The sequence below is a fragment of the Schistocerca piceifrons genome, chromosome 3 (assembly GCF_021461385.2).
Source record: "Schistocerca piceifrons isolate TAMUIC-IGC-003096 chromosome 3, iqSchPice1.1, whole genome shotgun sequence".
NCBI classification, from domain to species: Eukaryota; Metazoa; Arthropoda; class Insecta; order Orthoptera; family Acrididae; genus Schistocerca; species Schistocerca piceifrons.
In genome coordinates, this window is record NC_060140.1 from 499965234 (window position 1) to 499992164 (window position 26931).

Consider the following 26931-nt stretch of genomic DNA (forward strand, 5'->3'; position numbering starts at 1 on the left):
CGTCCTAGCGAGATTGTTAATTTAATAGAAATTATTAAATACGCTATTCTGTTGCTTCACAACATGCGTTTCTTCTCTTTCATTAAGTGTAATAATTTCCTCATGCTGTCCTTCTCTTCCGCCTCGCCGGCCGGAGTGGCCGTGCGGTTCTGGGCGCTACAGTCTGGAACCGATCGACCGCTACGGTCGCAGGTTCAAATCCTGCCTCGGGCATAGATGTGTGTGATGCCCTTAGGTTTGTTAGGTTTAATTAGTTCTAAGTTCTAGGCGACTGATGACCTCAGAAGTTAAGTCGCATAGTGCTCAGAGCCATTTGAACCATCTTCCGCCTCATCCTCACACACCCACCCACCCACCCACACACACACACACACACACACACACACACACACATACTACTTCGGGTTTACATTTCCTTACATTTCTTTACTCTGTAGCTTTAACATTTCCAGTTACGTTACTATTATGCTGTCAAAGATAACTCTTATTTTATGTTTGCACCTCATAATCCTGTGTAATATTGTAAGACGTGTTTATTTCTATTGTCTATTGTCAAATCACAATTTATGAAAGATGTTTATATTTTATTAATAGGATTAAGTAGGAATAATTAATATTTGTCATGTTGGAAATAATTGTGGTAGCAGGGAATGTCTGCACCAAAGTATTGTTGACAAGAGAGACCACAAATTGATATAACTTTTAAAAGGGCGGGAGAAACCGCGTATGGATACATTTTAAGAAAAGAGCGGGAGAGACCGCGCATTGATACATTTTGTAATGGTAGCAGGGATTGTCTGCACCAGAAAGCATTGTTGGCAGGAGAGACCGCACTTATAGCGTTCGTAGGAAGTCAGTAGTAAGCGAGAAGCGACGCGAGTCGGTAGCAGGTCTGAAGCAAGAGGTTGAGAGGAGCGGTGTGCCTGCCAGCCACTAGCTATGATTTACAAGAGATTATGAACGGAAGTACAGAGACATCAGCGAACTATTATAATAAGAGGAACTAATATTATTGAATTAATTTTTTGAGAAACTCAAGACTACTGAAGGTATGTTTGCGCATTGCTAGTTGTAAGATTATTGTAAAAAGTAAGTCCCATTTGAACGTTTGTAAAATCATTTCTTTTAGAATATAATTAATTTTTGCCAGCAATGTTGCATTACTGATTATAATCCATCCCAAAAACCATCAACATAAAACTTTGCAAAAATTTTACTGTTGTCAAGAAAAAGTGTAACTATGAATTACGTAACTTCAGTCAAATTAATTAAAGAATAACGTCAGCTTTGCTATTAAAGAATAACGTCAGCTTTGGTAATAAATACAGCCACTTATTATGACAGCCCACCAGCAGTTAATAGAGTATAGTAAACCAGAGTAAGTATATTCATGTCGCAGTTCGATGTAGCTGTCAGATGGCGATCCAGTAACAGTAAAAAAGGTAAGGAACAGTTTTGGGTTATTGCAGATAACGACTGAGGGCCACGACGACGACACATTCTATGTTTCGTCGAAATAATCAGATAATCACTTTTAATAAGCAGCAATTAAATTTGTATGCGAAGATTGAGAAAGAGAATAAATTTCAAAGGGAAGATTTCATTTGTTATTATTGAGCAAGAGGTAGAAATCCTAAGGGAATGTTTCATAGTTTATTGTAAAAGGGAAGGTTGCATAACAAAAGAGATATAGAGGAGACGGTTATTGCGTAAAAACAAAAGAGGTATAGAGGAGACGGGAAGGTTTCAATATCCCTTTCAATGTTGTTCACCAGTACTACATCCTCTTCGACGACAGTAATCAGTAATTGTTTCGTGACGGCCTTGCAAGCCAAGAACGTGTTATCAGAATAAATTACCATCATAGAACATCAATAATTGCTTTTAGTTTATAATTATGAAGTTATGCTACCGACCAGCGACGAACTAATCTTTTAACAGTTGTGTAATACTTTTCTGTTTTCTTTCAGTGTCTATGAAAACGAAACAATGCACTTCCAATATGAATTTTTTGTGTATAGTGTTATGGAATGTCTAGGCAAAGCCTTTGCTTATGTTAGACGCGTGCGAGCACGGTGCATAGCTAGAGTTGCCGCTCTGAGAAACTGCCGTATCCGTGCACCGCCTCTGGGCTCGTAAGTAGCGGGGTACCACTTAAACGGGGACAGCAGTCGAGCTCAGCCATGAGACGAATAAGTGTAATATTTTCCTGCCGATGAGGACCTGAAAATTCCCATCGAGTCTCTTACCACTAAAATGAGTGTGGTGGCGCGTTTGGGATCAACACCATGGAACTCCACCGTAATGTATGTTAATTGTTCTTGAGATAACATTTTTACAGCTGTAAAAATTAAAATGACTTTTCAACCAAATTCTATTATATGAATGCGTGGTGCAGTATGCAGGAGATCCCGGGTTCGAATTGCTGATTCCGCTTGATGTCCCGCTGAAGCTATTAGCAGTGATCCCCCTTCAATTTACACATAACCAAATTCTGTTGGTAATGATCTATTTTTGACACGTTATGAAAAGGTGATGACAAAACGTGTAAACTGATATTCTGCGTAAACACACAAAAGTTTTTTTCTCATATAGTTCACTTCAGTATATTCCTTACATGGCAAAAGAAACAGAAAGAAACACATCACACGAAAAGAGCGGTTGAAATTTCAACAACAGTTTAACGAAGTACCATCCGTTAGAAAGGATTTTCTGTCACTAAACAACTCTTCCTTTACATATTCCTTTGGTACCTTTCGTCCTTTATCTTGCCTCTCCAAAGCTTGGTGTTTCCAAACAAAACTCCACGAATTCTCATTGGCTATGAATGACGTAGCACTGATGATGTATTTTCTTGGGTACGTGTCAGTTAATAACATTTTGTTGTCGTTGTATATGGTAATAGCATCATATAAGCCAAAGGGAAGAATGTATAAAATACAGTGTCTATAGATCATGAAGATATTCGTAGGTTATATTCAAAGGTGCCAAGCACTTCGTGCGAATACAACAGATATTAAGAATGAGAGTATGCTTTTACTCATAACCATAGTCTACCAAACTCTGTCTTCGAGGAAATTTTTTAAAGATATGACTGATTATGAGATATCGATGATATGAATCACGGTCGTACACAAAATCAGGATGAAAGTATTCGGATCTTCAGGTTCAGGAAGTATCGTGTATCAAATGGCTCTGAGCACTACGGGACTTAACAGCTGAGGTCATAAGTCCCCTAGAACCTAGAACTACTTAAACCGAACTAACCTAAGGACATCACACACATCCATGCCCGGGACAGGATTCGAACCTGCGACAGTAGCGGTCGCGCGGTTTCAGACTGAAGCGCCTAGAACCGCTCGGTCACAGAGGCCGGCGCTATCTTGTATCCTCACATACAATATAACTACTCCAAAGATCATTGTTAGCATCATCACAAGAAACTGTCGTTATTCTGTTACTTTAGTGCCTCGTTGGATACATCTACGTTTTAAAAACTCAATTACTGAAAGATGACATGTTTGCACTGAATTAACCACATAATTCACGAAGCTACAACAAAGATATAACGTTATTCTTCAGATTTGTCGTCTGAAACGGAAACAACTACCTCCAGTGCCATGTTAGCCAACTGTAGGAACACGTTCCACAGTACGTTATTTGTGAAATTACTGAAGAGGATAACTGACAGATTTTCTATAGGAAAATATCGCGAAAAATCTATTTCATCATATTTTTAGAAAATATAGAAATAATACATGATATATAGTCATTTTACAGAGGAATGTAAGAAAAATCCAACTACGAAATTTTCATAATTTCTGGGTCATGCTTCCGTTAAATTCCTGTCTTTCATTCTTTTTTTCAATATATAGTCATCTAAAATCTGTAAAAGTGGTTTGTGTGTGATTTACCACTATTAGACAAATACAGTTCACTCCATTCTACCAGTTAGAATGTCATTAAAATTAACTAACTAGGTATACAGCTACAGCGCCTCAAAATGTTATTTAATATTCCGGTTAGTAATCCTCTTCGTAATTACAATAATTACTTTAGCAGTACCAACCAATCACCAGCAATTTTAGAGTATGTCATAAGTAAACGAACTCTGACATAAAAAAAGACTGCTCGCATTGCAAACGAACTGCTTGTCGTGGAGTATTAGTGTGCGGCTGGTTTTGGACCTTGAACGCTGACGTTAGGTTGGGACAAGTTTCAGCTTGCTCGGCCGATTAATTGGCTATGAACGAGCCGTTTGATAAAGGCCCGCTCTTGCGCTCTACCAAAAGGCAAAAATGGAGGAAGCTCTGCACAGCCTCACATAAAGTGGCAATCAGACGTATTCTGAGCAGTGGAAGAAACAGATACATATGTTTGTAGACCCAAGTGGTCCTACTTTGAAGCCGGCCACCGCTACATGTAGTAAGCACACAGATCGGCAGCATCAGCCCGTTTCTCTGGAGACAAACTACGCACGCATTAAAAGACAATACTCTAGTCTCCGCTTTGACTGTTATACAACCACTGTTACACTCCTCAGCCGATTTTGGCCATGCGTCATTTTCAAAAGCTACTCTATCATCGCAACTTTACCGTCATCCTTCGGTGGTGTATATAAATCTTCGGCCGACACTCAATTCTACTAGGTGTTGGAGAGTAGGTTGCGCTGAGAAATAATTGTTAAAAAAAAAAAAAAAAAAAAAAAAGATTCGTTGCGCCATTTCCGGTTGAATTCGCACCGAAGTTAACTAATCAAGCAGTTTCGCGCACAGATTCAAGCATTTGCGCGCGCTAAAATTCGGTAGTGCACCAACATCTGTAAGTTCGTGGGGTACCACTTGTTCAGATGGTAAATACCAGTTAAAACGATTCTTTTTCGTATGTGATAAATTTAAGCTAGTTGAGCAAAAGCTATATTTGTCCGGTTCGAGGAAGACAAACGAACACTATTGGCGATACTGTCTCTGGCAGACTGATAGAACTTGCGAGCACAACGACCTGATTGGGTAACTTCAAACTTAATTAAATCGGAGACGGCCCAACGTATCGAAATATTTTTGGAACAATTATTTCTCTTCCCAAGTTATCCTGCAACACCCTTATAAGTTTTTCAGGTTGTTCTGACCATCCTGTATAACCGTTGTCGAAATAGATTCGAGCGAGAACATCGTTATTTTAAATCACTGACGACTATGGAACGCCATTGTCACTCGAGACTACTAAGATAACGGTTATATATTCAAATGATAGATGCACATATGTAGACAACCACAAAGGACGATGGAGTAAAATTAAAACGGTAGGAGTAGCCCTTGAAAATGGCACATACCGAAATCAGCTTATTCTGTGGTATAGGTGACAGTGATTACATAGCAGCCAAGGCGGAAAAAGTATTGTATTTTATCGAATTTTGTGGCTGAGGCTCCCTATATGCAAACAACTTAGTCGCACATGTTATTTACGTATGGAGCGCGAGAACGCGGCTTTAGTAACTTACTAGTCAACTGTCGCGAACTGATTTTGATGAAATATGTGAGTGCATAATTTGGTTGTATCGTACGGGGAACAATTCTGTCACCTCTCAGAGATATCATGCTGATACCATGTAACACCGCCTCTGGCCCTGACAATGGCCTCAATTTCGTGAGGAAAAGAGTCCACAAGTTAAGTCAGGTATATCATATCCACGTGAAACATGTCATTAAGTATCAGATCCCGTCGAACTATCAAATTAAGCGAATGTTTATTGTCACGTATCACCTGCTGTTACAAATAGTTACAGATTCAGGTCTGGCGGTTTACGGGGCAGTCGAGTGCGACAGGGTGCCTGAGTGTTCGTCAGACCAGGAACGTAGGCGTTCTACCCTGTGGACACGGTAGTTGTCATCATGGAAGACGGGAGAGTCCACAGCATACCCATCATGAAGATCAAATATGGGTTATATGTACGCTAATCTGAAAGGGTAGGTCCCAGTTCAGGTACGAAAAGCACCCCAGAAACATCAAACAGTCACCTGCGGCCTGACATACGCCCCTTACACAGTGCGGGTTAAACGCTTCACTGAGCCGTCAGAGAAGTCAATACTGTGCATCATTTGGAAACAGGTAAAATCACGACCACACTACATGCCTTCAGTCAGCTCTTCTCCAGTTTTTCTGTTGTTTGGTGAAGTTGAAAACGTGCAGCTTTATATGCCAATATGCGCAATGGACCTTTGCGAGGCACCCGACGACATATGTCCGTTGCATTCAGATCCCTTAGCAATGTCAGTGCGTAAACAGGTTCGCATGGACTTACATTCTTTGTCAGCAAATTTTTTCTGTGGAGACTGAAAGCGATTGTCATCGACGAGTCATGACACACGCCGCCGATTCCTGTCTGTTACGATCTTGACCACTGTTCCAACTCCGGATAGGATGACTGCGAGTGGTAAACCGTTACTTTTAGACACTTTGGACAGTCCGTGTTCATACAGCAAGAAATCGGACAACTTCACTCACTGTGTCGGCACGGGCAGGCCAAACGTGGCAGCTCCCTTCTGCCATCCTCGTCGGACCATGTCATAGCGCTGATTTCATACAGCCGATTGTCACGTACACAAAAATTCACTGCCAGTATCTAAATATCCGGTGGAGGGTCATATGACCCCCTTGTACCAGTTCTGCACCATTTACGGCACTCCGTGCTGACTAGCGTGCTCTTTTAAAGCTGTGACTAATGTTTTCTCCCAGGGACTTCACAGTCAAAATTACTCATAGACATTTCATAAAAATTATCTGCAACATTGTCCTAACTAAAAACAGCGACTGGTAAAATAATATTAGGACTATTTCGATAAAACTGTCTCGATCGCAAAAATATTGCGCATTTCGTTTGGTGACCATCTCCAGACCATCTTCTACTCCTTGGAGGCAGCAGGAGTCCGTGGCGTGGAGCAGGCCGCTCTGAAAGCGTGTGGAACACTGGCTCCAGAGAGTCTCCACTCGCCATCGGCTCCTGCTGTCACCAAAGAGTAAAACATGGTCTACTACTGATGGTCTTATAAAAGATCGAAACCTGCCACCAAACGAAATACACAACATTCACGCGATCGAGACAGCTTTATTGAAATAATTTTCAAATACTTCATAAAGATTTTCGAAGTTTACCACAATGTCACATAAATTCAGTAATTGTTAATAAAAAGTAACTAATTAGGTATACAGTTACGGCATGACTAAATTTTACTTATCTGTGCATATCTTTTAGAAGAGACTTAAAGGATGACTGAGAGGTTTTGCTGTAAGTGATAAACAGTCTGTTAAGTAAAAGCGTGGTCACCATTACACACAGAAGGTAAGAGATATCGCCTAGTTCTTTCATAACCCAATAGAGGGAACCTTTATCCTTTATACGATGTCCATAAAGCATTCTTTTACTTTGAATTCGTGACTGAGGTATACAAAAGGAGACGTGAGTGTAGTGTACGTGTCTCGTTCTGAGATGGTGTTTCTCTCTGACCACCCCAAAGATTCGAAAATGAGTCATGCGCTACGTCTGAATATATGAAGAAATCAAGTCATTTGTACAAAAGTAACGCGCTATAAATTGGTTAAAAATGCGAATTACTTTGACAATGCACTTCAATCATGTCTCTTCTTGCACACCTCAGTCAAAAAGTCAAAGTAAACTTTACGGAAACTGCATGAAGGTTCCCTCTATTTGGCTGTGAAAGAGCTAAGGCGGTACCTTTTACCATCTACGTTTAATGCCGACCACGCTCTTACGTAACAGACTGTAGAATACAATGTAGACAAGTGAATCATGTACGGAACCATACTCTAATGAGCATGCGATTGCTTGGTGAAATGTTCTCCGTACACTTTCATCATAGTGGCCAGAGGAATTAACAGACCGCACCACTTCAGAAACATTACTGAAGAATAGCATCCTTGAGCCGCAACAGCAGTGACGGAAATTTCTAGAGACAGTCAGCCTCTTACGAACTTACTTCACCAGTGACCAAGACATGAGACGTGCCATTACCAATAGACGTGACATCTAGAAGCCGAACATTAAATTGTAAATCGAAAATTTGTTACAGAGAAATTATTTCTCATATCTGACACAAATTGAGATATGCCATCACACTTATCGTGGACATCCATTCATCCGAAAAAGATGCCTGACTTGTGTACTTACTTTACCGTAGCTCCAACAAGGGGCTGAAACATCAAACCTGCACCACGCCCTGCAGGCGTTCAAGTTTGGAGCGGGGCTGCAGCGACACCATATTCGGCACTGCGTGCTGTTTCCCTGTACCGCCTCTCAACTTCGTATCTCCTCTTGACGTCACCGCAAAAGGAAGGCTGCTATCTAGCTGGCCATTTCTCACCAAAGATTGCCGCTCCTAGAGCTAGATCCCTGTTCGCTTTAACGTCTTTCGAACTCATCGTCATCATTAGTGTTCCGTCACATGTAATTACCCACGCTCTTTAGTCTTCGGCCATGCTCTTTAGGTCCGTGTAATTTCAGCTTCCCTTTATGTAGTCTACCATCTTGTATCCCCTCCTTCGTTTCAATCTTCTCCCAAAAGCTAGTCCTCCAAAGAATCTGTTAGTAACCTGCAGCAGTCTATTCCTCTCATCAACCCTTTCTTCCGCTCCCCATTCTTTCCGTCATGCTAAGGCTCTTCAATCCCATCCATATTCATATCTCAAATGCTTCTAGCCCTTTTTCATCCTCTTGTCCCAGTGCCCATATTTCTGCTCCATAGAGTGCCACTTTCCAGACAAAACACTTACCCGGAATTTTCCTCATACCTTATCTATGACGACTGTTCGAAATGTTGGGTCCAATCGATCGAGAAATGGAAGCCACTGTGAAAATCATAAACGTTTTATTTGCAACAGTTAGCTACAATTTCCAGCTACTTCTAACGTAGTCGCCGCTTCGACTTCCACATACTCGTCATAGAAGGCAGTTGCCTGTGCTTTCCACCAATTCTCTACGCTAGCCTACAGCTCATTATCTGTGCCAAAATGTTGTCATCATAGCTAGCGGTTAACGTGAGCAGAGTTGAAACTCAGGAAGAGGCAGTTGCGGGCTGTATTGTGTGTGATCAAACACTTCCCATCGAAAACGTTGCAGGAGCATCTTCATTGCTCCTTTAGAGTGCAGCCGAAAATTGTCCTGAAGAAGAAAAAGCATGGCCGTAATTTTATGTGGACTGCGAGACATCAGACGAAATATTTCACCAGGCCCTCATACTTGGCAGGAGACACTATTTCCTAGCGATCTTCACGTGTTCACTGTGCGCGTTCAGAACTGAAAAGTGCGACATGTCGTGATCGACCGGGATGGTTCCTTAGAAAGGGCACCGCCGACTTCCTTCCCAATCCTTGCCTAGTCCGATGGGACCGATGACCTCGCTGTTTGGTCTCCTCCCCCAAATCAACCAAGCAACCAACGTGATCGACGAGCACGCTACAGGTACTGCCCAACACATCTGTGCAAAGGTTCATCGGATTTTCACTGTGGTTTCCATTTCGCACCGGATTAGACCTTATTTTCCGAATAGTCCTTGTGGTTTACCACATAATAATTTCAATTTTGTATTAAATGCCTCCTCCTCTACAGCAATGCGAGTTTTCACCTCTTGATGACAGCTTAGGTCTTCAGTGATCATGCTTCCAAGATTTCTTTCTTTCGAACAGTGGAAACAATAATTAGCAGAGCCATTCCATTGGGTGTATTCCTCAAAAGTACGTTTGTGTGCCCATTTCATCATTTGAGAGACATTAAAAAATATCTTCTGACCGTGTGACGGCGTCTTGTAGCGAATCGATGCAGCGTTTCGATCACTAATCGGGGTGACCTTCATAGGGTGACGGTCATTGTGCACGTAGGAAGGAAGAGTTTTGGAAAATGTGATTTTGCCACGCTTTCCCGTCGACAGCGAAGTCATCAGCTATGGGGAACAGACTGCGTACTGCTTAAGGATGAGGAAGGCGGTCTGTGGTGGCCAAACATTCACATCGAGCAAGGGGCGCAGTGGCTGGCGCATGGCGCTCGGTGTTAAGTCCGTCTCGCACAGAGTAAGGATTCGCTGCGAGCTTACTTGCTGGCTAAGGCGACGGCGGCCTCGCGAGCTCTGTCGTCTGCTGACCGGCTGCCCTGCGGCGAGCTGTGCACGTTTCACGTGACAGGTCCGGTGCTATTTTTCTTGTGAGGCCTAGCAGGGTTCCCTGAATGCTAACTGAGCTGGCCAATCAGGACTCCTGTTTGACGACTGACGTCATAGCCTAAAGCGCGGGAACTCGCAGACAACGCCAGTTAACCATCGACACCAAACAGAGTGTCATGCTTCCGTTTGCCGACCTACCATCTTTCCCCAACACTTGTAAGGAACCGACTATTTAAAAAAAAATTGATTCTCACATATTTTATAACTTCATTAATCAGCTTCATAACAAACTGCCTATCATTTCGTTAATGGTCATATTTACTCTGATATTTTAGGATTAAGTAAACTATTGCAAGAATTTCGGACAGTTTGCGCAGAAAAATAGAGGTCACCATGAATTTGTGTTTGGTGCATGGTAGGCTATATTCTGCTGTGTATGAAATGTAGCTTGCCTATTGCATTTTTCTTTAAACTTTGAAGGATATTGCTATCTATTACCAATCTCGAGAAAACAGCTCGCATATAAAGCACTTCGTCCCGAACTCGCGCGCCAGCGGAAAAGCCAGAATGAAATAGTCACAAAATTCATCGTATGTCGTAAATGGTATCAGACATTGAAACAAGATTTCGTCAAATGATAGTACGCGAAGAGGAAAGTATTTCGCTATATCTTTAATATGCGAAACTCCCATATCTACGGCGATATTCAAGCAACTACAAATTTTTTCAATGAAAAACTAATATTTAAGCGCCATCGATAGCTGGCGAAACGAGAATTACTGTGGATTTGGTACAACATATGTGTGGAAATTTCACTTTTATATCGAGAGCCGGCCGAAGTGGCCGCGCGGCTCTGGCGCTGCAGTCTGGAACCGCGAGACCGCTACGGTCGCAGGTTCGAATCCTGCCTCGGGCATGGATGTGTGTGATGTCCTTAGGTTAGTTAGGTTTAACTAGTTCTAAGTTCTAGGGGACTAATGACCTCAGCAGTTGAGTCCCATAGTGCTCAGAGCCATTTGAACCATTTTTTTTATATCGAGAGTGAGCATTTTTATAAATTATAGGTTTGCCTTTCCATCAGTTGCTGTTCCGTGATTCTGTCGCAATTTAAACTGCATTAGAATGTTTGTGACACGAATATGTACAAACCAATCCTAATACGACAATAAATAACATCATTAACAACGTAACAGGCAGTTCATCATGAAGCTATAAGATGTGCGAGTATCAAATTTTTTTATGGAATAGTTTCGTTTCAATCGTTTGAGAAAGACTGCACTTTGGCCTGCTCGCGCGCCCGGCTGTTCGCGGAGTTCCACGCAGAATTGAACACCGTGTGTGTAGTTCAGCATGCGAGATAGCGGTCACCCTCACCTGCTATGCAGCAGCCATGCGCGTCATCTAGGAAACTTGTGGAGAACTTTACTCCTTAGAGACTGGCTTTACGGGAAACTACAGTTCAAACGCTAATCCAGACACAAAGGTTTAGCTTTCCCGTGGTTTCCCTAAATTGCATAACGAAAATGCAGGGACAACTCCTTTGGAAACGACATGGTCGATTACATTCTCCATCCTTCCCAAACCGACCTTGCGTTCCGTCTCATTGATTTCACAGTAAGAGAGAATTTCCTTTCTTGTTTTGAAATTCGGCTTAAATGATTGAGGGAGCGCACGGAAAAGCTAAATCTGCATGGCGGTCGAGAATTCACGCTTCGCTTCTCGCCTATCTGAGCCCAGGATCTTAACTCCTGCACCAACTTCACAAAAGTGGAAAAAGCCACGACTGATAAAGGCACAGAGTTTCAAAAATAATAAAATGGAGAATTTACATAGGAAGTCATTTCCCCTCCTTTAAACATTTTGTCAGAAACCTTTTAAGAAGTAGTAACTCTTGGTAGTAGCGTGAGATAATTTGGAACCTTTTCAAGAGTCAAGTAGGGACTGACCTGCAGTATAAACCACTTAACTTCAACCAGAGTTTTTGACATACTTTACTGAAGTATTTGATCACAACTCCATTTCCGGGGCAGTGCAACTGTGACTCTTCGCATATCCTCTGGGTTTTTCCTGAAGACAGCGTCTCCGAAAAAGAATGCGTGAGAATGCGTGAATGAATGACTGAATCATCGAGCAGTGTCGGCGAAAAATACGTAGCCCAAATCGTCTTGGAATTGTTTTATGACTCGTGCTGCTGCCTGAAGTGACGGACACATGTATTCGTCTTTTGATACTCTAGTCTTATGTAGATGAGATGAGAACTGAAAGAGGGTAGACAAAGGAAACCAACCAGTCGCCATAATCTACGCTGACCGTGACAATTCAGGTTCAAGAGAGAGCCGAATGTTGATCACTTACCAGCTATGACCAGCCAAGAGTAGAGCAACTGCCAACAGGGAAGATGACGCCGGTGAGCCCTACTGCATGTCATGCAGCGACTGGTATCAACGTGCTGGCATTCGCCGCGAACATGTCATGACAGACAGAGACATGGCCATTTTTTACTCGGCCATAGTTGCCTTCGCTTTTCCGTCCAAGAAAAAAGCAAAATTAAAACACAGTTTAGTCACAAAACTAAGTTTCCGTAGACACTGCTGATAAATTCGATAATATGGGATAGCGTACATTAAGGACTTCATAAATAGCATCCATCAGCAATGTGTAAGCGTATTATCATCAAATGAAAATATTACAGTTGTGAAATGGTTTTGTTCACTAAAAAAATGTCCTTCCATTAAATGCTGTCTTTTACACAATTACGGGGATTCACAAAGGAAGAAATTGGTTATTTCAAATTCTAAAAAGGCGATTAAATGTTACAGTTTGTAAGGAGATGTTATCAGTTAATAATTAGACAAATATGTCTGTGGTCGAGATTATACACACATCATAAACAGTTCTGCATCACCTCGGTTCCCAGACCGCCTGATGATAGACATTCACTGTGGATATTCTACCACAGACACAGTCCCTTTGACTCTTCAGAGATGTCGCTAAACCCGCCCAAAGATGTAAACAACCATGCATGAGCAGCACCTATTAGGCGGAGGAGGTCCGACAGCCGATCACTTCCAGTCATTCCACCAGGAAGGGAGGTACACGGCTTGTGTTGTCTGTAGTTCAACCATGCCTAGACGGTCAGTACCGCGGTTCGATCGCGTCCGCATTATTACTTTGTGCCAGGAAGGGCTCTCAACAAGGGAAGTGTCCAGGCATCTCGGAGTAAACCAAAGCGATGTTGTTCGGACATGGAGGAGATAAAAAGACAGAGACTGTTGATGACATGCCTCGCTCAGGCCGCCCATGGGTTGCTACTGGAGTGGATGACCGCTACCTACGGATTATGGCTCGGAGTAACTCTTGACTGCAACGCCACCAATAATGCTTTTCGTGCGGTCACAGGACTTAGTGTTACGACTCAAACTGTGCGCAATAGGCTGCATGATACACAACTTCACTACCGACGTCCATCGTGAGGTCCATCTTTGCAACCACGACACCATGTAGCGCGGTACAGATGGGCCCAACAACATGCCGAAAGGACCGCTCAGGATTGGCATCACGTTCTCTTCACCGATGAGTATCACATATGCCTTCAACCAGACAATCGTCGGAGACGTGTTTGGAGGCAACCCGGTCAGGCTGAACGCCTTAGATACACTGTCCAGCAAGTGCTGCAAGGTGGAAATTCCCTGCTGTTTTGGGGTTGCGTTATGTGGAGCCGACTTACGCCGCTGGTGGTCATGGAAGGCGCCGTAACGGCTGTGCAATACGTGAACGCCATCCTCCGACCGATAGTGCAACCATATCGGCAACATATTGGCGAGGCATTAGTCTTCATGGACGACAACTCGCGCCCCCATCTTGCACATCTTGTGAATGACTTCCTTCAGGATAATGACATCGCTCGCCTAGAGTGGCCAGCATGTTCTCCAAACATAAATCCTATCGAACATGCCTGGGATCGATTGAAAAGGGCTGTTACGGACGACGTGACCCACTAACCACTCTGAGGGATCTACACCCAATCGCCGTTGAGGAGTGAGACAATCTGGACCAACAGTACCTTGATGAACTTGTGGATAGTATGCCACGACGAATACAGGCACGCATCAGTGCAAGAGGACTGAAATGATGTTTATGTTGATCTCTAATCCAATTTTCTGTACAGGTTCCGGAACTCTCGGAACCGAGGTGATGCAAAAGTCTTTTTGATGTGTGTATTTTGCGAAGACGTGCTATACGATCTGAGATCACTGGTTAGTAGGCCTCTCGTTTTCCTTTTAGTGTAGTTGTAAATAGCTGCAGCTATTACTTCCACGTTATTCGGAGAAAAAGTGTCGCTTGAGCATATGGAGTACATGTTTAAATGTGAATGATGACAATGAAACAGAGAGAACATATGATGAAATACGTGAAATAATAAATACATGTAGAAAGATAAGGTTCTCAGTTACAAGTGGTGAAGAACGTACAAGTCAGTAAAATTTCAAAATTATGTCAAAAAATCGACCGAACTGCACAAACATTTCGAAATTGTATTCTAAACCACAAAGTATACCCAATTGCGGATGCAGATAAGCACAAGATAGAACATCAGCAGAAAATAGATGTGGAAGCTGCGAAGAGTAAGGTGCGCCAAAATACTGAGAAATGACATGGCGTTCTCAATTCACTGGGACAGTATTCACAGGGCTAAGAAAAGCGTTTTGATAGACGAGAAGGGGTAATAAGGAAATAAAGAAGTAATGGAAGGTGTAGCGATTGTCACCATTACAGAAAAACCAGAAGAGAGAATGGCGTATCAAAAAACTTCAGCTGATTAAAGACGAAAGGACGTACAGCACAGGTCGTCAGCAACATAATATCATAAGTAGCTGACATTTTCCAAAAATCCAAATTGTGCTGACTGAGAGAGAACCATGAATAAATTTATAAATCAAAGGTGTCCTAGAAATAGTCTTTTGCCTATTAATAAAAAATTCCAGCGTCCTGTGTTCGGTCCTGAACACTACTTATAGTTTCAATAAAAAAAAAAGCCGTTTGCAATGGCAGTCGTTGATTTCCAGCATAAGGAGTCAGCCTCATTCTGCCAATAGCTATGTCAAACAGAGTGGAAACGCGGAAAGAGGTTCAGACCTTCTTCCTGTCCTTAGGGATGGGAATTACCCCTAAAGAGGCGGAAGAATCAGATATTATGAACGATATGGGAGTGCAGAAGACAATGGAAAGCGCTGCATTAATGACACACTGTGTGTCTCCGTAGGATATGTGGGATGTAATTGAAAAAAGTGCCGTAAATATCTCTGAACCCCCAAATAATTTCGAAGGGAACTGCCATTACGAGATGAGCATGAGAAAAAGAGTGAAAAATCAATCCTATGAGCTAGAGTATGGAATGTAATAGGTCTGAAAAATGAAATGCAAAAGCGAGTCTAGATGCAGTGGGAGACAGTAAAGTGAAGTGGAAAGGAAATGATGTCTGGTTATTATGCATATAAGGGATATCAACAGCAACAGGAACCCAATGACGCGAGAAAGATTCGTTCTGTACAAGAAGGCAAACAGTTAGCTACAGCGAACTATGCACTGACAGGATTTTCTCACCAGAATCGGCAGCAAGCCAACGCCAAAAACCACAGCGAAGGTTTGCATAGCGACGTCGTAAGCAGAAGATGAAGATATGGAAGAACTGCATGGGGCAATGAACGAGTAAGTCAATAAGTAACTGCAGACGATAACTTAATAATCAAGAGGGATTGTTATGCTAGTACGGCAAAGAAGAGAAGAAACAGCTACAAGAGAATACGAGCACAGTAGTACGAATAGAGAGCTGGAAGACTTCCTATGTTTTTCAGCAAAATTCAGCCAGCACTAGTAAATACACTGTTCAAGAATGAGGAAAAGGTATAGCTGAAAGACCTGGAGACATGGGAAGAAACCAGTAACAGATTCCGAAATAAGATACTGGATTGTAAGACGTGCCTAGGAGCAGATCTGTAATCAGGTCACAGTTCGATAATGATGAAAATAAGGTTGAGTTTAAGCGAGTCTTATAGAAGAATCACTGTGTAAAGAAGTGGAATACTGCAATATTTAGAAATGGTAATGTGCGTTTGATGCTCTCTGAGGCTGTAGACACGACTATAACCAATGTACAGTCAAGATGAATCTTCAAATAACAGTGCCTGTATAAATGACTGACTGACAGAGAAAGTTCCACAACAAACAGAGCTAAAGTCGACTTGGAATTACTTTTATGATTGGTGCAGCTTGCCGAAGCAATGAAAAACCTTATTCCAACTTCGATACTCTGCCTTTATTAGGTACATAAGATCTGAACCAGTGAATCCAACGCGGCACCACAATCGATATTTAGACATTAAAAATCAACAGGGAGAAGACTAATGATCACTTGTCAGCTGTGGTCATTGTCTGATCGAGCTGCAGCCAGGTTTAAAGATGGCGTCACTGAGACCAACTGCATATCCTGCAGCGAATGACATCAACGAGCAAACATTATTCAAGATCTTGTCATGATATGAAAAGGCCACACTATTATTTCCTAATCGCCATTGCCTCTCCTTGTACGTTCACGAAACCAGAAAAACAAAGTGTACATGGGCAGTATTGTTTATAATCGAAAAGTACGATAATGTAACTACAGGATCTCTTAAACACAATTCACTGATAATCTTTAATAGGGGGGAGTACAAAAGATAGAGATACGGGAGAATTCTGGCCCGATAGGAAGTATGAGAGACAGGAAAGACTCCTTCAGTTCTGCAATGAATTTCAGTTAGTAATAGAAACACATTGGTCAACAATCACAGTAAGAGAAGATATACTTGGAAAAAATCTAGAGTACAGGAAGAGAGCATTTGGCTTACGTCTTGGAGAGACACAGAGTCCGAAATCAGACACTGGGTTGTAAGAAATACCCAGGAGCAGATACAGACACAGATCACAATTTAGTAATGGTTAAGAGAGATTGAGAGAATCATCAGGAAGAATCAGTGCGTAAAGAAGCGACATATTGAAGCATCAAGTATTGATTGATTGTGTTTGAGCCGTAGACAAATCGATAGTGAATAGCATAGTAGCTATTTCGTTTGAAGACCAGTCGACGTGCCTTACAAAAAGAAATCATGGCAGTTGGACAGGGAAATAGATATTCAAGGAAGTTAGCTGCGATGAAACCTTCGATGACAAAAGAAATATTTTAGCTGATCTACAAAAGAACGAAATTTTAAAATGATCAGGAAGAAAAGTGAAACATTGACTCTGGGAAAGCCGGAACAGAAGAGGATCGAAGAATTGGAGGTGTGATGCTACAGATGAATGTTAAATGTTTGGTGGACTGATAAGGTAAGGAATGAGGAGGTACTGTGCGGAATAGGAGAGGAAAGGGATATATGAAAACACTGACAATAAGAAGGGACAGAATGATTGGACATCTGTTAAGACATCAGGGAATACTAGAGGGAGCTGTAGAGGGCAAAAAGTGTAGAGTGAGAAAGAGATTCGTATATATCCAGCAAATTATTGAGGACGTAGGTTCCTAGTGCTATTCTGAGATGAACAGGTTGGCACAGAAGAGAAATTCGTGACGGGCGGCATCAAACCAGTCAGAAGACTGATGACTCAAAAAAAAGAGAAAAAATAGGTTTCGTACTGGAACACTTAGAGGGACCATTATTACAGTACCTTAAATCCCGCATCCAGTTAACTAAATAAATTGTATAACGTGCAGGAAAGACTACACAGTCAGTGTTAGCCATGATGAGAACGCTTAGTCTGAGACACTGAGGATCCTTTTTTGAAGTAGAAAGTTTCCTCTAATTGTGTAGAACACCAGTTTGCAGAGTTTTTTTAGGACGAAATAAAGTACGACACGCAGCATATCACACTCAGCTTGAATCAAAGTTTTCAGTGTGCTCTTTGAAGGTATTTCATAGTAACTACATCCATATGGTAATGAAATGATTTACTCATTCTTATTTCATCAAGATAAAATCTTCGAAATACAATGCGAGGATAAGTGAATGCATGATAGGGCAGTGTTCACAACAAATACACAGCTCAAGTCGGCCTGAAATTCTTTTTTATGATTAGCGCAGCTTCCTTAACCGACGGATAAAATGACTCTACGCACAACGGGACTTAGCATCTGAGGTCATCAACCCATAGACTGAGAACTACTTAAACCTAAATAAACCTAAGGACATCACACACTTCCATGCCCGAGGCAGGATTCGAACCTGCGACCGCAGCAGCCGTGTGGTTCCGGACTGAAGGGCCTAGAACCGCTCGGCCACCGTGGCCGGCACCGACGGATAGATTCGTTCGATGACATTACTCTCGTTTTGTCAGGTTGATAAGTTCTGATCAGAAAGAGTGAAGTCCGTGAAACCCACTCAGTGCTATAATCGTGTTCCATGTCTTACCATCGGGTTGAAGACGACTGGAATTCACTTTTGAAGGAGGGCGACACCTGACACTCCCAAGACGAGCCATGACACGTGAAGGCATGGTCACTACTGCCTCGGGCGCCATCGCCTATGCTTGGGCTATCACGGTACCACAAAAATTGAAACATCATATAGTGATAGAACAAATTGTTCATAGTTGTATGTAAATGACGTCTTCAGCATCAGTCACTGACATTGTGAGAGCATATTTCTGGGAGACAGAACTACTGTATTCTCCTACAAAAATGAAATTTGTGCAGTTGTAAATCCTTCAAGTAAATATTGCATTTATACATATTTGACTTGTAGTTTCTCGGGGATGGTTTCTAAAAAAAGGTCTCCAAATTCTGAAAGCTGAATTACATATTATAGTATAAAACGGGGTGCTACCAGTTAAGAATTATATACAAATATCTGTCAAAGGAGATCGTGTATCGTGAGTTCGTGCTAATTCATCTAAGATCACTATTTACTAGACCTCTGCAGTTTCTTTTGTGAAGTTATAGATAGAGAATACTAGCAGAGTTCGCGCGGTATTTGGAGAAATATGACACCAGAGTACGTACAATACAGTTCTGTACGAGAATCATGCATGTTAATTGCAACACAACAACGAGAAAATGTGTGGAAATACACTCCTGGAAATTGAAATAAGAACACCGTGAATTCATTGTCCCAGGAAGGGGAAACTTTATTGACACATTCCTGGGGTCAGATACATCACATGATCACACTGACAGAACCACAGGCACATAGACACAGGCAACAGAGCATGCACAATGTCGGCACTAGTACAGTGTATATCCACCTTTCGCAGCAATGCAGGCTGCTATTCTCCCATGGAGACGATCGTAGAGATGCTGGATGTAGTCCTGTGGAACGGCTTGCCATGCCATTTCCACCTGGCGCCTCAGTTGGACCAGCGTTCGTGCTGGACGTGCAGACCGTGTGAGACGACGCTTCATCCAGTCCCAAACATGCTCAATGGGGGACAGATCCGGAGATCTTGCTGGCCAGAGTAGCTGACTTACACCTTCTAGAGCACGTTGGGTGGCACGGGATACATGCGGACGTGCATTGTCCTGTTGGAACAGCAAGTTCCCTTGCCGGTCTAGGAATGGTAGAACGATGAGTTCGATGACGGTTTGCATGTACCGTGCACTATTCAGTGTCCCCTCGACGATCACCAGTGGTGTACGGCCAGTGTAGGAGATCGCTCCCCACACCATGATGCCGGGTGTTGGCCCTGTGTGCCTCGGTCGTACGCAGTCCTGATTGTGGCGCTCACCTGCACGGCGCCAAACACGCATACGACCATCATTGGCACCAAGGCAGAAGCGACTCTCATCGCTGAAGACGACACGTCTCCATTCGTCCCTCCATTCACGCCTGTCGCGACACCACTGGAGGCGGGCTGCACGATGTTGGGGCGTGAGCGGAAGACGGCCTAACGGTGTGCGGGACCGTAGCCCAGCTTCATGGAGACGGTTGCGAATGGTCCTCGCCGATACCCCAGGAGCAACAGTGTCCCTAATTTGCTGGGAAGTGGCGGTGCGGTCCCCTACGGCACTGCGTAGGATCCTACGGTCTTGGCGTGCATCCGTGCGTCGCTGCGGTCAGATCCCAGGTCGACGGGCACGTGCACCTTCCGCCGACCACTGGCGACAACATCGATGTACTGTGGAGACCTCACGCCCCACGTGTTGAGCAATTCGGCGGTACGTCCACCCGGCCTCCCGCATGCCCACTATACGCCCTCGCTCAAAGTCCGTCAACTGCACATACGGTTCACGTCCACGCTGTCGCGGCATGCTACCAGTGTTAAAGACTGCGATGGAGCTCCGTATGCCACGGCAAACTGGCTGACACTGACGGCGGCGGTTCACAAATGCTGCGCAGCTAGCGCCATTCGACGGCCAACACCGCGGTTCCTGGTGTGTCCGCTGTGCCGTGCGTGTGATCATTGCTTGTACAGCCCTCTCGCAGTGTCCGGAGCAAGTATGGTGGGTCTGACACACCGGTGTCAATGTGTTCTTTTTTCCATTTCCAGGAGTGTATTTGAGTGAATGAATGTTCACTGATGAGCCAAAACATTATGACCACCTGCTTAATAGCTTGTTTGTCCGTCTTTAGGACGAAATACATTTCTTCTGCGTATCAGTGACACGACAGAGGTTCGTGGAGATATGTGGTATTAGATGTCTACGCACAGGTCATATAATTTGCGTAAATAACGGGCCACTGATCTGGGTAAGCGATTATGGCACTCAATAGCGGGCAAGATGGTTTCCATAGGATTTACACCAGGCGAAGTTGATCGCCGAGGCATCAAAGTGAGTTCTCCAAAATGCTCTTCATGCCACTGTAGTATGGTTCTGGCTCCGAGGTACGGACAGTTATACTGCTGAAAAACGACATCGCCATCGGGGAGTATCAAGCATGAGGAGATGAAGGTGGTTCCCGGTTCTCAGCGTGTATTCGATTACTACTACGGGTCCCATACAAGCGCAGGAGAATGCATCCCACAGCATAATACTGCTCCCTCCAGCCTGTGTCCGTGGCGAAGAATCAAGCGTAAAGGAATGCAGGTGGTTCCCGCCTGTCGGCGTGTCCTCGTTTACTAACACAGGTCCCACGCAAGCACAAAAGAATGTCTCCCATAGCATAATACTGCACCCACCAGCCTGTGTTTGTGGCAGGCCGCACGTTTCGTGCCGTTGTTCACTTCGATGACGGCGTTTGTGGAGAAGACCATCGACCGAGTTAGTAAAAATGTGATTCATCCGAAGAGCCGACACGGTAGAATCCCGATGGTCCCGTGCCTACTGCAATCGTAACTGACGATGACGTTGGGTCAACATGTGAACACGTAGCAGTGGTCTGCTGCGGAGCTCCATGTTAATGTACGATGAACGATGTGCTCTAAACACTTGTGTGTGCACCAGCATTGTGCCCTTTCGGCACAGATCACCATCTATCATACTTCACAGAGCAGACAAGCCTGCGAATCCTACGTTCTGGCTGGCCGGAGTGACCGTGCGGTTCTAGGCGCTACAGTCTGGAGCCGAGCGACCGCTACGGTCGCAGGTTCGAATCCTGCCTCGGGCATGGATGTGTGTGTCCTTAGGTTAGTTAGGTTCTAGGCGACTGATGACCTCAGAAGTTAAGTCGCATAGTGCTCAGAGCCATTTGCACCATTTGAACCTACGTTCTGTGAAGAGTCGTGGACGCCCAACCATTTAGCGCTTAGTGGTAGTTTCACTGTCCTACCTCTTTCCGTAGAAGGTCACAACAGTAGCACGGGAACCTTAGACCAGCTTCGCCGATTTCGAGATACTTGTTCACTGGCTCCACGTAATAATAATCCGCCCTTTGTCAAAGTCAATTGTCACAATGGATTTCCCCATTTGCAGCCCCTATAGGGTGATCCTCCGTCCGTGTCTACTCCGCTTACAGACTTCTGTTACCTCGTCAAGTGCCCGCAACGGCACCAGGCGGCATCCAACGTCGCATTGGATAGTGGTCATAATGTTTCGGCTTATTAGTGTATGTGGACGGATAAGGCTTTCAAAAACGACAAGATAGGAAAACATACGTGGTAAAACTTGATACATAACAAGATATCAGTTGGACATGTATAAAAAGAAAAGGTTTAGAAATCTATAGAGTAAGTGGAAGCACTTACTAGGAGAGTATGTAACATAATTAAGAACTCACACAACATTATATCTTCTCTGGGACAGTGTGCACAGTGTTAATAAAAAGCATTGTGATAGAAAAGGAGGTGCATTTAAGTCAGATTAGATTAGATTAGATTAATACTAGTTCCATGGATCATGAATACGATATTTCGTAATGATGTGGAACGAGTCAAATTTTCCAATACATGACATAATTAAGTTAATTTAACAACATACTTAAGTTAATATAACAACTTTTTTATTTTTTATGGTTTTTTTTAATTTTTTTCATAGAGAAATAATTACAGCTGCAGCTATTGCAACAGGTACAGATAAAGCGCAACCGAATAGGTTTGTAATGTTTGAGCGAATTATCGAATGAAGGACGTATAACCATCTAAGGAAAGAGGTCACAGACATGTAAAGCAAACAAACTGTAAGTTCCAAGAATCCAAATTACAGTGACTAAGAGAGAAATTGTAGACAGGTCTTTTGTTGCTTCGTGGAAAGTTATCTGTAATTTCCAGCAGTAAAGGTAAAGAGATTAAACATTGGAAGTGGAGTACTCTGGGAAGAGCAGAAAGATGTCCAGAATACATCATTAGATTGCACGAAAGGGGAGGGCGGACGGAAGCGTGTAATAGCGTGAAATAAGAATATACAATTGAAGAGCGTTGATATTAGAGGTTAAGCTTGTGGAACACAGCGTAAACAGTTTGTTAGTGCACTGTGTGGTCAAACCCACTAAAATGAATTTGGGCTGTAGGAACTGAAAGTTAGTTAATCCGCTGCTCAATATTTGTGAACGGAAGTCTTGTACTAATTGTTCTTGAAAAAAACATGATGACTCCACAACTGAAGGGAGTAAGATTGGATAAATGTGAGATCTACTGCTGTATCGTCTAGCCATTCCCGGTTGAAAATTGTCGAGTGCACAAACAGAGCGTCAGAAAAACAGAAATCGCAGTGATATCGTGCGGTAAGTAGTTTATGCTGCGAAATGTAATGATGCCCAGGCGTTGATTCGTACCTCGTAGATGGAAACGGTAGGGAGAATAGGAAACGCCAAGACATCTTTAAGCCATTTATGGACTTAGAAGACACTTCCAAGAAAGTAAAATAAGACGTACGTAAATCAACATGGACATCAAACTGAAATGCAAGCACAAATGGACTACAAATTTTATAAAAAGGAGTGACGAAACGCTATTAAAGGCGGAAGATAAGTTAGAATTGGACAAGAATGGAGAAGTAACTTGACCGTAGAGCCTTTTAAAGGGTAATGCCACAATTCAGCAAGGATAATTTTTGGAAAATAGAAGTAACGAAAATCAGGATCGCCAAATGGAGAGTTGAGTGCCACCGCTCTTGAGGAAGACTCCATTGTCTCAACCAAATTGCCTCCTCGCTGGCTAATATCTACTTCCGATATGTGAATAGCGGGAGAATTGAACGACCAGATGCTGAAAGCAATTGCATTGCGGCGTTGCAGTGCGCTGTTAAAAATGAGTGGATGGTTAAAGAACCAACTGAAGAAGAATAACAAACAACAGCCTAAAAGAGAAGTTTATGAAATTCCAGCCAAGCTAAAAGGGCAGGTGGGTGAGCCATGTACTAAGGGTTCCGGCTGCAGCTATCTCGTGTTCAAGAAATGTGGTAAGTGAAAGGAAGAGGGGAAAAAGATGGATATTTTACGGACTCAAATTAACCCTCCGAACTTTTACAGCAGTCTTTTGGACCCGACAACATTTCGTTTTATCAATGAACTGTCCTAAAAATCGTTAATTTCAAATTATGATCTGTGTAGTCCTTGTAAATAAAATTGACGTTCTTTAGGAAATATATTATATGATAAAAATCAAATTAATTACCTTCTTTATCAGTTTTGCAATGCTACAGATGTAATGCATGACAGGGCTCCTTTAGGCCATTTAGCTAACAAGCTGCATATCGAATACTTCATTTATCTTTGGCATGGATGGTGTGCTTTTGTGACAAGATTACTGACAGCAATTTGCAGTTCGACACAGCTACACTAATTGTTGTAAAGACCGGAGAACTGTGAAAGTGACAACTGAGAATTTCTTTTGAAATGTAACTGTATTTACGCCAAAACTGTTTCAGGTGAACCTATGTTTAGTTTCATAAACATAATGGTTTTGCAAGATACTTTTATCTTTTACTTAAGGCATGGATTCCATATTATCTGTTAGAAGCAAAAGAACATCGCCAACAGTTAGCACAAGTGATGAAAATTTTGAATCAAAATCTTGTGAATTGTTTGAAAGTGAAGCCTTCTTTGACCTGAAAGACACCCACCATTTAGACATTTGTGGTCCCACCGTAATGACTCTGAATCTTTTAGAATACCGTTAGAAGAAAGCGGCGAGGGATCACGTAAAAGACACGACAGAAGGGCTGGTTTCCTTATCGATAATACGAAGCTCAGTTTAGTAAAAAACTGCCACCATCCAACAGAATTGCAATACACAATATCAGGAAAATTCCGTTTTGTCCATTCACAGGCACTACAACTGTCACTCCTAAGAACGCAAGGCAACACATAAAAGGCAGAAATAATAAACGTTTTTTCCCAAAGCTGCTTCTCAGAGGAAGATCGCACTGTAGTTCCTCCTTTAAACTGCCGCGCGAAGGACAAAATGACAGATATCGAAATAAGTGACCAAGAGAGAGAAAATTAAATAAAATCTCTCAAAAGAGGAAAAGACACTGCATTTGACGAGATACCAGCTCCATTCTACACAGAGTATGCCAAAGAACTTGCTCCTCTTCTAGCAGCAGTGTGAGAGAGCGAGGCGTCCCTGATGATTGGAAACAAGTACAGGCCACAGTTAAAAGAAGGGTCGTCGAACAGTCGCACAAAGCTATAGGCCTATATTTCTGACGTCGTCCTGTTGTAGAACTTTTGAACATGTTTTGTGCTAACGTATTGTGACATTTCTAGAGATCAACATAGGTTCCGAAAACAACGACCATGTGAAACCCAGCTCGCTCTGTTCGCCCACGAGACATAGAAAACAGTAGATAAAAGCACCCAGGTACATGCAGTGTTCCTTGATTTCCGGAAAACGTGCGGTACAGTTCCGCACTGACATCTAATTAACAAAATATGAGCGTTCGGAGTATTAGACCAACTGTGTGACTGGAGTGAAGAATTTCTAGAACAGTATGTCATTCTCAATGAAGACAAGTCTTCAGCTGTAAAAGTAACTTCGAATGTGTCCCAAGGAAGGAAGCTCCATCAGGTTTTACGCGGATAATTCTGTTGTACACAGAAAAGTCGCAACGCTAGGAAATCGTACCGAAATTCAGGGTGATCTGCAGAAAATCGATGCTTTATGCGGGGATTGGCAGTTCACACTCAACATAAGAAAATGTAACGTATTGCGAATACAGAAAGACCCTTTACAATATGATTACATCTACATTTACATGGATACTCTGCAAATAACATTTAAGTGCTTGGCAGAGGGTAAGAACAATCACTGAAAGTAGTTACTTCCACAGAATATCCAGTAATATGCTAAGGAATGATTTGAAGTAGAACGACCACATACAATTAATCGCAGGTAGGGCAGATGTCGGACTGATTCATTCGAAGAATCCTTATGAAATGTAGTCAATCAACAAAGGAAGTGGCTCACTAAACACTATCTCGACCAATACCTGAATAATTCCTGTCAATTTTGTGTGATAGGATGATATAAGAAGTAGAGAAGAGCCATAGAAGAGCAGCACGTTTCATTAAAGGTTCATTTAACAAGCGCGAAAGCCTCGCGGAGATGATCAGGCAACTCCAGTGGCATATGACGCAAGAGAGGCGTTCTGCGCCACGGTGTGATCTATTGTTAACGTTCTGAGAGCTTACGCTCCTAGAAGAGTCAACCAATTTTTTGCTTCCTCCTACGTGTATCTCCGGGAAAGACTATGAAGACAAATTCGAGTGCACACGGAGACTTACCAGCATTCGTTCTCCCCGCGAAAATCGGAGGCTGGAATCGGAAAAGGGGGACGTAGCACTAGTACACAAAGTATCCTCCACCACACACCTTAACGTGGCCTGCGGAATGTAGACGTTGATGTAGAAGTTAAGCGCAAAAGTCGCATGTTTCTCATGCATCCAGTGGTTAATGAATGGCCTGTTTAAATTAGTCATGAAGAGTTTCTTTTAACGGCAAGGAAGACGTAAAAAGTTCGATGTATACAAAAATAAAAATGCTAGGCCGTCATTTTACAGAAATTCGAACTCACCTCTTGTGTGTAAATGGTTGAAAGGAGGCACCCGGCGTACAGCACACGCGCTTTTCCTCTTCGACTCTATCCCATTCTCTTTCGTTTTGATCACGCTGCTGAGGAGTACTGATTGTCTTCAGATGAGGTATACCTCTCATCAGAAACCAGCAAACACGTTACAGATGAAACAAATGCCTGAAAGCGTTAGGCACCTCCTATCCGCGCGAGCAGGAAGGGTACGAGGAAACTCACCTCTACTCTTCTCTCTCTCTCTCTCTCTCTCTCTCTCTCTCTCTCTCTCTCTGTCTCTCTCGGTCTGTTATCCAATACGAATACAAAAAAATCGGCTTAACAAGGTTG

The 26931-nt window shown here is 42.9% G+C and overlaps 1 protein-coding gene across 2 annotated transcripts in view; it reads right to left on the bottom strand.

Moving 5' to 3' along the window:
* The window catches only part of LOC124787895 (BTB/POZ domain-containing protein 1-like), a 472019-nt gene that overhangs the window by 155149 nt on the left and 289939 nt on the right, over positions 1 to 26931 (bottom strand). The window contains exon 1 of one of the 2 annotated variants that reach the window (XM_047254871.1): positions 8186 to 8309. The exons of the other annotated variant lie outside the window; for it this stretch is intronic. The gene's annotated coding sequence lies outside the window, so the exon portion shown is untranslated. Of the gene's footprint in view, positions 1 to 8185; positions 8310 to 26931 lie in introns of those variants that run through there. 2 annotated transcript variants of the gene reach the window in all.